Source organism: Perognathus longimembris, chromosome 28 (genome assembly GCF_023159225.1).
Source record: "Perognathus longimembris pacificus isolate PPM17 chromosome 28, ASM2315922v1, whole genome shotgun sequence".
Classification (NCBI taxonomy): Eukaryota; Metazoa; Chordata; class Mammalia; order Rodentia; family Heteromyidae; genus Perognathus; species Perognathus longimembris.
Window position 1 is genome coordinate 85,757,622 of NC_063188.1, and position 15,187 is coordinate 85,772,808.

Below are 15,187 nucleotides of genomic sequence, written 5' to 3' on the forward strand. Positions count from 1 at the left end.
CATGTAGGGTACACCACAAGAAATTCACCTAGAACTTTAAAGATAACATCAACAGTAGAATCCTCCTGTGTCCTTCTCTTGGAGTTGTTTTTGTTAATCCTCATCTTATATGATCATGTGTACATAGCTGTTGAGCTGTTGTGATCCACTGATAGGTTTCTATTGTTTGGTGTTAGGTACATAATATAAGGTCGCTGACCCAAACATGTGGAAATACCATTTGAAAAGAAGTTTGTTGTTTTGCAGACCTGGTCTCTACTGTCCTCCTCCCTCCCTAACAGTCATATATCAAGGAAAACCATGCCCTTTTGTTCTCTGTGTTCTAGGCTTGTCTCGCTCAACATTAGTTGTTCAAGTTCTGACCAATAAAATATTTCTGACCAAATAAAAATATTTTTAAAAGAAAAAATATGAAGCCTGGAACGGATGGCTCATATCTGTAATTCTAGCTCCTCAGAAGGCTGAGATCTGAGGATCACTTCAAAGCCAGACCAGATAGGAAAGTCTGTGAGACTCATCTCCAATTAACTACCAAAAAGTCAGAAGTGGAGCTGTGGTTCAAGTGGTAGAGCACTAGCTTTGAAATAAAAAGCTCAGGGACAGCACCTAGGCCCTGTGTTCAAATCCTGAGACCAGCACTAGAAAAAAAAAGGAACAGGGGCTGGGGATATGGCCTAGTGGCAAGAGTGCTTGCCTCGCATACATGAAGCCCTGGGTTCGATTCCCCAGCACCACATATACAGAAAATGGCCAGAAGTGGCGCTGTGGCTCAAGTGGCAGAGTGCTTGCTAGCTTGAGCAAAAGGAAGCCAGGGATAGTGCTCAGGCCCTGAGTCCAAGGCCCAGGACTGGCCAAAAAAAAAAAAAAAAAAAAAAGGAACAATGTATGTAAGGACAAACTGGTGATAAGAATAACTGGACCAGCACCGGTGGCTCATGCCTGTGATTCTAGCTACTCAGAAGGCTGAGATCTGATGACTGAGGTTTGAAGCCAGCCAGAGCAGAAAAGTCCCCATGAGACTCTTATCTCCAATAAACCTACTCAAAAAAAGCCAGAAGTAGCTCCATGACTCAAATGGTAGAGCACTACCCTTGACGACAAAGAGGCTCAGGATGGTACCCAGGCCCTGAATTCAAGCGCCAGGACCAGCAAAGGAAAGGGAAGGAAGAAAGGGAGGAAGGAAAGGAGGGAGGAAGGGAGGGAGGGAGGGAGGGAGGGAGGGAGGGAGGGAGGGAGGAAGGAAGGAAGGAAGGAAGGAAGGAAGGAAGGAAGGAAGGAAGGAAGGAAGGAAGGAAGGAAGGAAGGAAGGAAGGAAGGAAAAGGAAAGGAAAAAGAACAATTGGACCTTACTGGCACCTACACAAAAGCTTACAGAAGCAACAGAGTATCTATCACACTGACCTGAGAACAACAGAATAACCACCACGTACTTACAGAAAGCTCAGAAAGCCAAATGAGAACAGGCACTAAGACTTTAAGGAGTTTAACACTCCAAAGCAATGTGTAAAGAAGTATAAGAGGGCTAAACCAGTCTGGCTTATATGAGCTCTTAGAACCACTCAGCCAAAGCACTCAATAGGGCTATATATCCACACTGAGATCTGCTAACTAATCTAAATTGAACAAGACAGTGACCATTAGATAAAAGGAAAAATAGGTCCAGAAAAAGTAGGGAAGTGAAACAGTCCTAGTGCTCTCAAAATAAAATAGAACCCTTGCACCATGGAACATAAACCATCTGCCAGTCATTTACTAAAAGAAGGGCTACAATTGTAATTTTTTACAGCTCTGAAGCATCTCTCAAGTATCTGAGAGCCATGTGCTGGTGGCTCAAACCTGTAATCCTAGCTACTCAGGAGGCTGAGATCTAGCTGATGATAGTGGTTCAAAGACAGTCTGGCAAAAAAAGCCCATGAGATTCTTATCTCCAATAAACAACTTAAAAAATCCAGAAGTGGAGCTGTGGCTTAAGTGGTAGAGTGCTAGCCTTGAGCAAGAAAGCTCAGGGACAGCATCCAGGCACTGAGTTCAAGACCCACAGCCGACAGACTAAAAGTAGAAAAAAAAAGAGCAAGACCTAGCCAGGTGCCAGTGCCTCACACCTTTAATGCTAACTACTCAGGAAGGGGCTAGGAATGTGGCTTAGCAGTATAGTGCTTGCTTAGCTTTCATGAAGCCCTGGGTTCAATTCCTCAGTACCACATAAACAGAAAAAGCCAGAAGTGGCACTGTGGTTCAAGTGCTAGCTTTGAACAAAAGAAGCTCAGGACAGTGCCCAGCGCCTGAGTTCAAGCCCTAGAATGGCAAAAAAAATACTTAGGAGGCTGAGATCTAAGGATTGCAATTTGAAGCTAATCCAGGCAGCAAAGTCTAAGAAACTCTTATCTCCCATAAATCTTCAAAAAAGCCCAAAATGGAGCTCAAGTGCTAGAATGCTAGCCAAAACTCCATGGAAAGTTAGAATTCTAACTTTGATAAATACTAGCCAGCAAACAGAGCAAAGTCTCACTTATATTACTAACCATCCCCTTTTACTTTTTACTTCTAATGTTGAGCTCCTGTGCCTTCCCTAAGTGATATGCTTTCCAGATGTCTTAAAAAAATTCTAGAGGGGCTGGGAATATGGCCTAGTGGTAAGAGTGCTTGCCTCGTATACATGAAGCCCTGGGTTCGATTCCCCAGCACCACATATACAGAAAATGGCCAGAAGTGGCGCTGTGGCTCAAGTGGTAGAGTGCTATCCCTGGGCAAAAAGAAGCCAGGGATAGTGCTCAGGCCCTGAGTCCAAGGCCTACGACTGGCCAAAAAAAAAAAAAGAAGAAAAAATTCTACCACCTATATGCTGTATATTATCAGTCTCCCACTAGCATGCCTTATAGGGTATCATCTTTGCCATGTGGACTATGCTAATAGTTGTTTAGGTTTTCTTTTTTTTTTTTTTTTTGGTGCCAGTCCTTGGTTTTGAACTCAGGGCCTGAGTGCTGTCTCTGAGCTTCTTTTGCTCAAGGCTAGCACGCTATCACTTAACCGTAGCTCCACTTCTGGCTTTTTGGGTAGTTTATTGAAGATAAGCATCTCACAGACTTTCCTTCCCTGGGCTGGCTTTGAACCATAATCTTCAGCTCTTAGCCTCCTGAATAGCAGTTGAGAACCACCAGCATCGGGGTTTTGCAGGATCTTGAAAGCTGTTTCAGTGTTGAAACCCCTGGCTCTTGTTCAGGTCTTTAATGAGTGACCTTTGTACATCACGAGGCTAGAAACTACCCTCTTGATTGTGCTGCTGTAGCCATCTACTGAATATACATTCTATGAAGAGTGATGAAGACTTCATGTGTGCAGAGCACTAATTACTTCACCTTTAATCAATCACCTTTCTCGCACATGCAGTCATGTCACCTCATTATCTAACTAGCCTCAAGCAAGAGGGTCTCCCACCCACATTGCTTGGCTACCTTTCAAGTAAACTCCCCCTTTTGAAAACTCATGATTTCAGTGGGTTACCATAATTGTGGACATTTCAACAAAACAATAGAAGAGAGTATCCATAGCATTATATATTTTAAAATACTAGTTACCTTTTAAAACTTCAGGAAAATTAAAGTCAATTGAAAATGAAAAACATGGGCTGGGATATAGTCCAATGGTAAAGCACTTGCCTAGCAAGTGCAACATCCTGGGTTCGGTCGCCAGTACCAAAAAAAAAAAAAAAAAAAAAAAATACAGTTAAAAAAAGAAAATGAAAAATAGAACAGAACAAAAGGGAAAAGCCATTTGAGCATTTCAATGGATACATTAAAAGGAACTTGATATTTATAATACAAAACTCTCAACAACCTTAGACTAGAAGGGAACTTGAGATCTGAAGATTATAGTTCAAAGCCAGCCTGAAGCCAGGCACTGCTGCCTCACTCTGTAAACTCAGGAGGCTAAGATCTGAGGATCACATTCCAAGCCAGCCCAGGCAAGAAAGTTTGTGAGACTCTTATCTCCAAATACCAACCAGAAAACCAGAAGTGGAGCTATGGCTCAAAGTGATAGAGCAGTAGCCTTGAGCAAAAGAGCTCAGAGGACAGTGGCCAGGCCTTGAGTTCAAGCTCACCACTGACCAAACACAAACACACACACACACACACACACACACACACACACACACCACACACACACACACAACAGGGGGGGCTGGGAATGTGGCTTAGTGGTAGAGTGCTTACCTAGCATGCATGAAGCCCTGGGTCTGAGTTTGATTCCTCAGCACCACATAGTCAGAAAAAGCTAGAAGTGGCGCTGTGGCTCAAGTGGCAGAGTGCTAGCCTTGAGCAAAAAGAAACCAGGGACAATGCTCAGGCCCTGAGTCCAAATCCAGGACTGGCAAAAAAAAAAAAAAAAAAAAAAAAAGCCAGCCTGAACAGGAAAGTCTATGAAATTCATATCTCCAATTAACCAACAGAAAGCTAGAAATAGTGCTGTGGCTCAAGTGGTGAGCAGTGGCTATGAACAAGAACAAGAAAAGCTCAAGGACTGCCTACGGCACTGAGTTCAAGCCCCAGAATGGGCACACGAAAAAATAAGTAAATAAAATGGAGAATAGGAAAGGTAAAAATCAGTGTCAAACATAGCTGAGAAAGTCCCTCAGCTTTCAAGATCTGGGCGTAACACTATTGAGCTTTCAATTAGGCCTTTGGGCCCTTGCCTTTGCCCTCTAGCTTCTAGTTCCTTCCTTTGCCTTTGCCCTCTAGCTTCAAGTTCCTTTGTTTGCCTTTGCCCTCTAGCTTCTAGTTCCTTCCTTTAAGTTATCTTTCTTTTTTTTTTTTTGCCAGTCCTGGGGCTTGGACTCAGGGGCCTGAGCACTGTCCCTGGCTTCTTTTTGCTCAAGGCTAGCACTCTACCAGTTGAGCCACAGCACCACTTCTGGCTTTTTATGGGATTAATTGGAGATAAGAGTCTCATGAACTTCCCTGCTGGGGCTGCTTCAAACATTGATCCTCAGATCGCAGCCTCATGAGTAGCTAGGATTACAGGTATAAGGTCCACCCCCGGCAGGGCTCCATGCAGATGCACCCCCCCCCAACTCTTTAAGTCTTTGCCCAGGTACCTGTGTTACCTAGGTAACTGGCACACCTGGAGGCAGTTACCTCCCCTTTCTCTGAGGTCACATCCAATCCACCTGGCCATACCTTCCGCCTTTCCCTATATAATCTGGCTCAGCAGGAGTCCCTGCTCTTTCCTTTTCTCTTACTCCCTTGCTCTTTTCTTTTTCCCTTCTTCCTTCCCTCTGTCTCCTTGTGCCTCCATCTTGTGTGGGCTGGCAATTTGCGTTCCCCCAAATAAACTCCTTTCTGCCTGAACCATGTGGTGGGTTTTGTTTCACTTGAACCTTACAACAGGCATGAGCTACTTGCATCCAGCTTTGCGCCCAGCTTTTTGATGGAAATGGAGTCTCATGGAGTTTTGGCCTGGGTTGGCTTCAAACCACTATCTTCTCAGTCTCAGCCTCCCAAATGTCTAGATTACAGGCATAATTTACTGACCCAGGCTAGCTGAGTCATTTCACAATGTGTTGCCTCCAGAAGAATTTTTAGAGTAGGAGGAAGTTGGTCCTTTCATTTCAGATCCTGTCACTTTCAGAACTACCTGGGAGTTTCTGCTGATCCAAGTTTCTCATGAACCTTGTGGGCTTTGAGTGGACGCCACGTATTCAATAGAAGCCATACCCACACACCTGGTTGAGATAATCCTTTCTCTACCTTTGGCTCTGTCTGAGAGACATCATTAAGTTTCCTGGAAGCCACTGGTTTGATTAAGGTCTCTGGGGCACATCTTCAGCCTCTAGAGATCAAATACTTGGATCTTCTGAAGTTGCTCAAAAGAGTTGAACAGCCACATCTTCTGTTTCCCCCTTTGCCTTGCTTTTGGGAGCAATCTCTCAATGTTAGTGTTCTGGGCCACCTGGATATACAAAAAACAAAACAATTCCTTTGCATTTCAAGTTCCTTTCTCAATTGGTCTTCATGGATTTTTATTATAATTGGCAAAAAAGAAGCCAGAGTGAACCTTTAACACTTTGCAGGAAAATTTCCAGATAAATAACCAAGTCCAATGCTTTCAAATTCTGTCTTCTTACATAACTGCAGGACACAATTCTGCTAAGCTGTCTGCATATGTAACAAGGGTTTTCAGACATGCGCCTCACGTCTTCTGAGCCCTACCAGCAGCATTCCCAACGTTCACATTTTTATCATTCTGTTCAAGGTAATTTAGGCTTGTTGGGTCCTGTCCCTTCTTCTCTTTAAACTTGATTCTAAAGACACTTTTTGTTTTGTCCATCATGGGGCTTGAACCCAGGCCTCGAGTGCTGTCCCTGAGCTCTTTTGCTCAAGGCTAGGGCTCTATCACCTTGAGCCAGAACACCACTTCTGTTTTTCTGGTGGTTAATTGGAAATAAGAATCTTTCCTGCCTGGGCTGGCTTGTAACCATGATCCTCAGATCTCAGCCCCTGGAGTAGCTAGGATTACTGGTGTGAGCCACCAGCACCTAGCTCTTTTTTATTTTTATTTTTATTTTTTGAGGGAGGATCTGGCCATGGAACTCTAAGCTGATCCTCCATCCTCAGACTCCTGAACTACTGGCATATGCTACCAGGCTCAGTTATTACAACTTACAGGGTTTGTTACAGCAACACCTCACTTTAAGGTACTATACCCCACAGGCTTTCTATTGTTGCGAAACAAGGGACAAGCCACATCCTGACCTCAGTTCTGTATTCCAGCTTTGATCTCCAGTGGCTTTCTCCTCCTGAGGGTTATTTTGGGTGTGCCCCATCTAAAGTCCCCTAGGCTCCTAGATGCTTTTTTTCCTGAAGCTTCTTAAGCCTCACAACTTCTCCACTCTGCACCCATATTTGCAGCCACAGGCAGATGACTGGAGCTCTATTGAAATTTGATGTACTTTTCAACTTACAGGTAAGTTGAGCATCTTGCTATCTTTAACCAAGTATTGCTGAAAGTATGGGTCTTATTTTGTGAGGTTAATTTGGGAGGAAAAGGGGTGTGTGTGTGTGTGTGTGTGTGATTCCAAATGAGCAGTATTGCTACTGTTTTCTAAATCCAGAAGGCTAGATTTCCACAATGGCACAGATGAACAATTTTTCATATTCTAGGACATAGCAAATAAAGATATTGGGGCAGATTTTTCAGTCTGAAAGGGAAGGGAAGAATATGGAAAGGGGAAAGAGTAGGATAAAACTGTAGACCTGGGTTGGGAGTTGGGGCATAAGAATGGACTCATGGTCCTTAATATGTACAGGAGATAGATATAGAAATATATTTGAAAATGTGCATGAATGTAGAACACATTTCAAAGAGGAAAAAGTTAAGGGAACTCATGTGCAATTCATTTTTTCCCTTTACAATTTTTGGTAGAATGAAAATAATGCCCAGCCATAATGATTAACGATATATTCGTGTTTATTTTTATTATCTTCAGTTGTGCCTTCTATATTCTGTTCTTTTTCTTTGTCCTCTCTCTTTTCTTCATGTCAACTACTGGTGTTTAACGGGTTTCCCTCCACTCCTTCTTCTGGCTTAGAACTCATACAATCCACTTGAATTATTGTAGTCAGTTATCTTTTTTCTTCTAGTCATGTCTCTTAAATGTTATCATACTTGAAGTTTGAAGTTAACTTGCATCCATCCTCCAGAAAAATTCATGGACCTTAACACATTTCAATTTCTCCTTCCAATTTAAAATGTTACTGGTTTTGTTTGTTTGGAGCAGTGTGGAGTTTGAACTCAGGGCCTCATGTTTGCTAAGCAAGTGCTCTACTGCTTGATCCACACCTCCAGTTCTGCATGTTATTGTTAATGTTTTATTCTTACTTTGTTTTTGATACACTCAATCACCATTGTCTTTTAATTAAGTTAATTAATTACTTTATTTATTGAGACAGGGTCTCATTACATGGCCCAGGGTTGCCTGAAACTTTAGGATTTTCTTGCCTTACCCTTCCAAGTGCTGGTATTACTGGCCCGTACTACCACACTCTATTCTTTTTTTCTTCTTTTTTTCCACTATTTTTCTTACCTCCTACACTGTCCTTCAGGATTCAAAATATTTCTTTCTAAAGCAAATAATCCTATAGAGGTCTTTCCAGTGAGGAGTGTAAGCTCCTTGTCTTTGTCTGGGAAAAAAAGTCTCTAGGTTGCCCTTCTTTGAATACAGAATTTAGTCCTATGGTGTAGCAGCTAGGAAAATATCCCACTGAGACCTTTTGCTACGGGGAATGTAATTGGCAGATGGGCCTCAGCTGCTGCAGGGAGGCGTGAGCATGGAGCCCGCCTCACAAAGGCTGCTCTTAGTGACTAAGTACCGCAGGCTGTGCAGACAGACCAGTTCTTGCAGGTCAGGTGATCGATCCTGCAATGGGATCCTAGGGCTTGAGAACACCTCCTCAGCCTACCGAAACCCCTTCAAACTGCATTGTAGCCCTATCCTGTCTTCTGCTAGCTCACGATTGGTAAATTAAACCAATACAAAGGGCATACAGTAACAAAAAAAAAGCCTCACCCTCTCCCATCTACTGTTTTCCCCAACATAAGCACATTCAAAGAGCTCTATTGCTTCCTATCAATTTATTTTGTGTATCCTTTGACTTTGTTATAGAAGTACAATAAAATATGAGTACCATACCCCCCTTTAAAGCCAGGCCTCACTATGTAGCCTCAAACTCATCATCTTCCTTTCTCGGTTCCCTAAATTCTGGGATTATAAGGGTGCACTAGGCTTCATTTTCCTTATAAAAAAGGTATCATACTATATGTTAGCATTTCCCTTCACTGTAAACACTGCTCTGAGCTTTATATAGTTTATTTTCTAAGTCTTACACACACACACACACACACACACAGTGTGTATATATGTATAATATGTACATATATATTTAAATTACTAGTCAGTCTCAGAGACCCTGAGCCCAAATGGTAAATAAACCACAGTGGCTATGATTATTAAGGCAGGACAGATTAGGGAAAATAAGATGGTAAACAATAGCCAGGAATTTTACAACTCAGCTTAAAGCAAATACAGGAGCTTGATGTTCACCCACCAACTTCCCTTAAGATGAAAAGACCAAAGCAGTTTTTAGGGGAAAACAAGGCAGGATAGACTAGAGAAAATAAAGCATGGCGAATGGCAGCTAGGAATTTAGAAACAATATATTTAGAAATACAGAAGCAGGATCTTCTTTGTTTTAACCCTTGCACTCTTTCATAAGCAGCAGTATTAGCACAAAGAAAAAAAGGGCAAGAGTAGCTTTCTCCATCTGACCTTGCCTAATGGCCCCAAACTATTAGTGTGCTCTGAAAACGGAGAAAGGACATCATCAAAAACACAGGTATCCTGGAGAAGCAAATACTTTGAAAAATGGCTCCTCCTAGTACAAAATGCTTATCCCAAAGGATAAATATTTGTGGCAGGATGGATTCGTTCCTAAAAGGGATGTTCAAACATATGATCATATATTTAAATTACTGATCAGTCTCAGACACCCTGAGCCCAAGTGGTAAAAGTGTAACACCAAGAGTGATTAGGAGCAAAGATAAACACCTATTTTCCCATAACTTTAAGTCAGACCCTGCTTTTATCATATAAATAGAGCCCAGTGTATCTCTCTTTAAAAGTTCCCAAATTCTGTCAGAGTGTGCCTCTGCCTTTCTGCATGTCTGCCTTCTTACTTATTCAATAAAGCTCTGCCAAGTTTGCTTATGCTTATGACTTGTCCAGAAATTCTTATTCTGTGATCCAACTCGGGATCCTAAGTGATGAGTCCCTACTCTTAGAGGGAAACTTCATGAGCCTTCACCTGGACCTAGTGACAGTACTACCAAGTGCAAAGTTCACCTGTTACATATTTTCAATCTTAGAATAACAGTAGTCAGGAAAATTTTCTTTAAATGTTTGTTTGTTTTGTTTTGGTTGCCAGTCCTGGGCCTTGGACTCAGGGCCTGAGCACTGTCCCTGGCTTCTTTTTGCTCAAGGCTAGCACTCTGCCACTTGAACCACAGCACCACTTCTGGCTGTTTTCTGTATATGTGGTGCTGAGGAATCGAACCTAGGGCTTCATGAATACGAGGCAAGCACTCTTGCCACTAGGCCATATTCCCAGCCTTATAGTGACATTTTTTATATTCTCCTTCAAATTAATCTATTTCTCTGTCAGGGGAAGGCACTCTTATTCTTCTACATAGGTCTGCTAATTTCTGTTTGTGAAGGGTTGTTTCTTTGACTTTTTTTTTTTTTTTTTTGGCCAGTCCTGGGGCTTGGACTCTGGGCCTGAGCACTGTCCCTGGCTTCTTTTTGCTCAAGGCTAGCACTCTGCCACTTGAGCCACAGCGCCACTTCTGGCCATTTTCTGTATATGTGGTGCTGGGGAATCGAACCCAGGGCCTCATGTATATGAGGAAGGCACTCTTGCCACTAGGCCATATCCCCAGCCATTCTTTGACATTTTTAAAAAGGATTAGAATAAGATTGTTTTCCCTATGTGAATTCAGTGCAGCCTAAGCTCTTTGCATTTACTTTTGCTGGTGTGGATGAGGGTCTAGTCAGAAAACAGTAGTGATTTTTTTTTTTTTGCCAGTTCTGGGCCTTGAACTCTGGGCCTAAGCACTGTCCCTGGCTTCTTTTTGTTTATTTGTTTTGTTTTTGTTGCCAGTCCTGGGGCATGGACTCAGGGACTGAGCACTGTCCCTGGCTTCTTTTTGCTCAAGGCTCCCACTCTACCACTTGAACCACAGTGCCACTTCTGGCGCTTATCTATATATGTGGCGCTGAGGAATAGAACCCAGGGCTTCATGTATACAAGGCAAGCACTCTTTCCACTAGGCCATATTCCCAGCCCCCATTCTAGTTATTTAAACATAATTAATGTGGCTTGGAATATGGCCTAGTGGTAAAGTGCTCGCCTCGTATACATGAAGTCCTGGGTTCAATTCCTCAGCACCACATATATAGAAAAAGTTGGAAGAGGCGCTGTGGCTCAAGTGGTAGAGTGCTAGCCTTGAGCAAAAAGAAGCCAGGGACAGTGCTCAGGCCCTGAGTTCAAGCCCCAGGACTGCAACAAAAACAAAACCAATAAATAAATAAATAAACATAATTAATGTGATGTATTATTAACTAGTGAAAGGTGATCAATAAAATGATGAAAAAGACTTTAAAGAACAGACAAATAAAAAAATAACTAAAGGGGCTGGGGATATGGCCTAGTGGCAAGAGTGCCTGCCTTGGATACACGAGGCCCTAGGTTCGATTCCCCAGCACCACATATACAGAAAACGGCCAGAAGCGGCGCTGTGGCTCAAGTGGCAGAGTGCTAGCCTTGAGCGGGAAGAAGCCAGGGACAGTGCTCAGGCCCTGAGTCCAAGCCCCAGGACTGGCCAAAAAAAAAAAAAAAACTAAAGATTTTTTAAAAAATAGATGAATAGCCAGGCATGGGTGGCTCACACTCATGAGTAGGTAATCCTACCTACTCAGATGGCTGAGATCTGAGGGTTGTGGTTCAAAGCCAACCTAGGCAGGCAAGTCCATGAGACTCTTATCTTCAATGAATCAGCAAAAAGCCAAAAGTAGAGATGTAGCTCAAGTGGTAGAGAGCTGGCCTTGAGCAAAAATTCTGAGGGACAGTGCCTAGGCCCTAAATTCAAGCCCCAGGACTGTTACCAAAAAAGAAAAGCTAGGCATGATGAGTGGCACACATTTGTATCTGTAGAGATAGGACGATCACAGTTTGAAGCCAGCCCCAGCCAAGTTAGCACAATACTATTGTGGGGGAGGGGTGAGAAGGTGGAAAACCTAAAAGCAAATAAACTGGGGGCACTTGCCTAGCAATTCAAGGGCCTTAGTTTGATCCCTAGTACCACAAACAGAAATGAATGAAGGGCTGGGAATGTGGCTTAGTGGTAGAGTACTTGCCTAGCATGCATGAAGCCTTGAGTTGGATTCCTCAGTACCACATAAACAGAAAAGGCTGGAAGTGGCTCTGTGGCTCATGTGGTAGAGCACTATCCTTGTGCACAGAGAGGCTCAGGGACAGAGGCCCAGGCCCTGAGTTCAAGCCCCAGACTGGTGGGGGAGGGGAAGAAAAAGAAATGAATAAAAAAATAAATAAGCAAACAAAAGCCAGACACCAGTGGCTCACCTGGTAGCTGTAATCCTAGCTACTTGGGAGGCTGAGATCTGAGGATCGATATTCAAGGCCAATCCGGGCAGGAAAATCTTTGAGATTATTATTTCCAATTAACTACCAAAAAACAAAAAGCTAGGGCTGTGGATATGGCCTAGTGGCAAGAGTGCCTGCCTCATATATATGAGGCCCTGGGTTCGATTCCCCAGCACCACATATACAGAAAATGGCCAGAAGTGGCACTGTGGCTCAAGTGGCAGAGTGCTAGCCTTGAGCAAGAAGAAGCCAGGGACAGTGCTCAGGCCCTAAGTCCAAGCCCCAGGACTGGCCAAAAAAAAAAAAAAAAGCTAGAAATGGTGCTGTGGTTCAAAGTAGTAGAGCACAAAAGCTCAGGGACAGTGCCTTGGTTTTTGTTTAAGCCCCAGGACTGGCACACAAGCGCACGTGCATGCACACACACACACACACACACACACACACACACACACACACACACACACACACACACCCCACACAAGCAAATAAAAATAGAGGACTAGCATTGCAAGGAGCAGCTAGCTACAAGCAGCTGAGTTGAAAGAATGTCAAGCATTTAGTGTTTTCCCTTCCCCCAACCTGGGGTAAGATTCAGTACAGCCTGCTGGTTGCTGGGGGCTGGAGATCAAAGGAGCTGCTTGCTTGCCAGAGGAGCCAGGGAGCCAGGGAGCCAGTACTAGTAAACTATGGCTGGGGTGTGTGTCAACGGGTGTCCTGCACACTGCTGAGATTCTGGTGATAGCTAGGGTAGCCTGACTGCCACTCCATTTCTTGCATACCATCAGCACTTGCACCATAGATTTCAGGAAAAGGAAATACACCAGACCAGAAAGGCAGGCTTCTGCTGCTCTGTGCTTTGCACTGTTCCTCCAGCACCCTCACCTGACAGAGCTCGACATTGCGCTGTTTGCCAAAGGGGCCATGTTGACAGTCTATTCATAGAGCAGGGCAAAGAAGGACCGATGTTGTGTGTGTAGGTAAATGGGTAGATATTGTAGTTATCATATCAGTTCCTTAAGGAGGAATCACTGGATCAGGACCAATTTCTTGTTGATTTTATAGTTTGGAAATTATGAAATGACATGGATAATATAAATTAGGACTTTGAACCCCAAAAAAGGCTTATTCCTGAGATCTTGATTTTTTTTTGTTTACTTTTCAAGGAAGTTTTTTTTCCCCTGAAAACTTCCCACATACCATAGTTTACTCAGAATGGAGGTCCCACTTCCAAGTGGCACTGTTAAGAATATAGCCCCAATGATGTTATGCCAAACTTAAATGTTTGGGACTAAAAGATCTGTGCTGCAGACTCATTCAGATAACTGGATTAAGTTGGATTAATTCAGGTAACTAGAATCTCTGACTGCTAACAATACCAAGTTGACTACATGGATCAAAACATAATAGCAGTGTATCTTAAAGATACAAGCTGAGAGCTATTAAAGGAAGATTTTTCTCTTCCTTAAAATACATCATTAAGGGGGCTGGGAATATGGCCTAGTGGCAAGAGTGCTTGCCTAATATACATGAAACCATGGGTTTGATTCCTCAGCAACACATATATAAAAAACGACCAGAAGTGGCGCTGTGGCTCAAGTGGTAGAGTGCTAGCCTTGAGCAAAAGGAAACCAGGGACAGTGCTCAGGCCCTGAGTTCAAGTCCCAGGACTGGCAAAAAAAAATACATCATTAAGCTAGGTGCCAGTGGCTCATATCTGTAATCTTAGCTACTCAGAAGCCTGAAATCTGAGGATCACAATTTGAACCTAACCCTGGTAGCCCTCTAACCCTTTTGGGTAATGACCACCTTTTCTTCTTTATCTATCTGGGAAATGAAAATCCAAGAGTAATTTTAGGTCTGGATTTAAACTCTGACAATCTGATTGCTAATCTCTTTCTTGTATATTGGTTTTTGGTGGTGGTGGTGGTTGTGGGGCTTGAATGCAGGGCCTGGATGCTGTCCCTGAGTTCTTTTGCTCAAGGCTAGTGCTCTACCACAGTGGTTAATTTCTGGTGGTTAATTGGAGATAGGAGTTTCACAGACTTACTGCCCAGGCTGGCTTTGAACTGTGATCCTTAGATCTTAGCTTTTTTTTTTTTTTTTGCTAGTCCTGGGGCTTGAACTCAGGGCCTGGACCCTGTCCCTGGCTTCAATTGCTCAAGGCAAGCACTCTACCTCTTGAGTCACAGCGCCACTTCTGGCCTTTTCTATATGTGGTGCTGAGGAATCAAACCCAGGGCTTCATGTATATGAGGCAAGCACTCTACCACAAGGCCATATTCCCAGCCCGATCTTAGCTTTTTCAGTAGCTAGGATTACAGGTATGAGCTACCAGTGCCACTTATACATAGTTGGGTTGCCAAATGACAGTGCTTTTCCTTTACTCATTTAATTATAACTGTTATTAAGCATGGGATGATTAAAATAGGTGTGGAGAGAATAGTTAATAGTGACTAGGAGGTTGTTCCTACTTTCATTGGCCCAGTTGCAGCCTGTAGGTATGGGGGAACGGTATGGCCATGGTAAGTGAATGGGTTTGGGCCTTACAAAAAGCCAATCTGAGTCTTCACTAGTACTTTCTAGCTGTGTGCTCTTGAACACATCAGGCTTTCTAAACTTTGGATTCAGCAACGTTACCATAGAAATACCAGTTCCTACCTCATTGGGTGGTTGTGAAGATGGAGCTATCTCATTCATGTAAAGCATCCAGGCCAGTCCGGTGCCAGTGGCTCATACCTATAATTCTAGCTACTCAGGAGGCTGAGATCTGAGGATCACAGTTTGAAAGTAGCCCAGGAAGGAAAGTCTGTGAAACTCTTATCTCCAATTCATCACCAAAAAGCTGGAAGAGGAGCTATGACTCAAATAATAAAGCATCAACCTTGAGTAAAAAGGCTAAGGGACAGTGCTCAGGCCCTGAGTTCAAGCTCCAGTATCTGCATGCATGCATGCATACATAAGCATATGTATGTGTG